Source organism: Otolemur garnettii, unplaced genomic scaffold (genome assembly GCF_000181295.1).
Source record: "Otolemur garnettii isolate 467f Iridium unplaced genomic scaffold, OtoGar3 scaffold00359, whole genome shotgun sequence".
NCBI classification, from domain to species: domain Eukaryota; kingdom Metazoa; phylum Chordata; class Mammalia; order Primates; family Galagidae; genus Otolemur; species Otolemur garnettii.
The window spans coordinates 115401-118258 of NW_003852754.1; positions in this window are offsets into that span (position 1 = coordinate 115401).

The window sequence follows — 2858 nt, forward strand, 5'->3', positions numbered from 1 at the left end:
GTAATCTGTTTTACAAGCACTTAATTTAGTTCTAAGAATTAAGTTTTACAGCTTTGTTTTCAAGGATCTTGGAAGCCATCCGCTGCAGGATGTGGTTTTCCACACATGTCACCTTAGACTTGTTCCCCTGCACAGAGGGCTATCAACCCTTATCTGCTTGGGTGAACAGCAGTGCAGTCAGAGTTCCATACAGCAGGTTGTTAATCCTGTTCTGTAGGTTCTGGCCTGCCTGTTTTCTAAGGCACAAGGCTTCAGACAATACTCACAAACTGTTTTTACTTACATTCTTAGTTTTTAAAAAGAGTGCAAGTAATGTGGAAATTATCTCACACTAACTCAATCACATGATCTGACCTGGCATGATTTATATGTCATCCTCACCTCCATCCTAACCACAGGAGAGGAGACAGGTCTGGACCCAGGCCCATGTCCATGCTGAAGACCTACAGAGAAGAGACCAAACCCTGCCAGAGGGCACTATGGCTGTCCCCTGGAAGACTGCAATTGGAATTGCCAAACTGATACTCCTAGAGTCTGCCTCCGTAACCACACCATCCCGAGTCTCTTAGAGGGACTTTAAATAGCAGCTCAAGCTCGGCGCCTGTGGCTTAAATGGCTAAGGCCCCAGCCACATACCCCTGAGCTGGCAGGTTCGAATCCAGCCCAGCTGCCAAACAACAATGATGGCTGCAACCAAAAAATAGCTGGGCGTTGTGGCAGGCACCTGTAGTCCTAGCTAGTTGGGAGGCAGAGGCAGGAGAATCGCTTGAGCCCAGAAGTTGGAGGTTGCTGTGAGCTGTGATGCCACAGCACTCTACCCAGGGTGACAGCTAGAGGCTCTGTCTCAAAAATAAATAAATAAATAAATAAATAGCATCCCATAAGACTATCGATTATGACAAACTAAAAAAAATAACCCAGAAACAGGATGAAAATCCTATCTAGTTTTTACCTCATCTTAACAAAACCCTCCACTGCTATACTACCCTCTCACTGGAGAGCAATGCGTGCAGGCTCATTATCAACATGTATTTTATCTTCCAGTCTGCACCTGATATCCAGAAAAAACTCCAAAAATTTCCCCAGGGCCCTCAGACCCCCCAGCAAGATCTCATCCATGTGGTCTTCAAGGTCTTCAGTAACTGAGGAGAGGCCTCTAAGTGGCAGTGCCTCTCAGAGCTCCAGTTATTGCTTTCCTCCATCAGACAAACCATAGCTACTTCTTAAACCTCTGGACAGTCTGGAAAAGGAAAACTTCCCCTGGGACCATGCTTCAAGTGTGGTAAAGATGGCCACTGGGCTAGACAGAGCCCAAATCCAAACCCCGGACCAAGCTGTGTCCAGCCTGTAGAGGTCCTCACTAGAATTCTGACTCCCCCGGTCCTTCTGAGGATCCAGTTCACTGTCACTCACAGGACCTGGCTGAGTTCTCCAACCTCTTGGGCTTGGCCGCTGAAGAGTGACAGTTGGTGGACATTCAGGAGGCCCTTGGGACAATCACTAGGACTGAACTCTGTGTAATTTTGCTAGTGGAAGGTAAGCCAGTCTCTTTTCTCATGGATACTGGGGCCACTTACTCCACCCTACCCTCCTACAAAAGTCCTTTACAATAAACAGAGATCTGGGTGGTGGATTGATGGCAATTTGCTACACCCTCTCACTACCCCACCCTTGTGGTGCTGGCTTTCCAGACAGTTTTTCACATTCATTCCTTATCATTCCTTCATGCAGCATTCCACTACTAGGGAGAGATATCCTCTCAAAATTACAAGCAACCATGACAATTGCCACTGGCTTCCACCTTTCACTACCCATCCTTTTCCTCTGTAACCCTTCCCCTACAGCCCCTCCATTCTCCGACCTTCCCATAGACCCCATTGTGTGTGATTCCCTCTTCCATCTATAGCCTCCCATTAGTCACCCATTCTCATTGCCCTCTGACTCCACCATTCATACCCTTCCCTTAAGCAATATCCAATCCCCACAGAGGCCTTCAGGGCCATTAAACCACGCATCCTCAAACTCCTGTTGGCTGGTTATGCTCAAACCTACTGACTCCCCCTACAATACTCCCCTTCTTCCTGTAAAAAAACCCTGATTGGTTCATATTGGTTAGTCTAAGACTTATAGGCCATCAATAAAATTGTTCAACCTGGATAGCACCTGTGGCTCAGTGGGTAGGATGCCGGCCCCATATACCAAGGGTGGCAGGTTCGAACCTGGCCCTGGCCAGCTAAAACAGTAGTGACAACTGCAACAGCAATAAAAAAAAAAAAAAAAAAACCCAGGCATTGTGGCAAGCACCTGTAGCCCTCGATACTCAGGAGGCTGAGGCAAGAGAATCTCTTAAGCCCAAGTTGGAGGTTGCTGTGAGCTGTGACATAAGGCACTCTACTGAGGATGACAAAGTAAGACTCTGTCTCAAAAAGAAAACAAACAAACACAAGACTGTTCAGCCTATTCACCCAGTAGTCCCTAATCCCTATACCCTCATATCTACCCTTCCTTCCACTACCTCCCATTACACAGTTTTAGATCTCAGAGATGGCTTTCTTACTATCCCCATCCATGAACTCTCCCAAACCCTCTTTACCTTCACCTGGACTGATCCTGATCTCCACCAGCCAACAACTCACCTGGACAGTTCTCCGATAAAGATTTAGAGATAGTCCTCATTACCTTGGGCAGGCACTTCAGGCCGACCTCCAGCAGTTAACTTTACCAAAAAATTCCACAGTTCTTCAGTACATAGATGATCTTCTCTTCTGCAGCCTCATCCCCATGGCTTCCTGGCAAGAGACCATTCACTTACTCTCTTTCCTTACCACCAAGGGGTATAGAGTGTCCCCTTCCAAGGC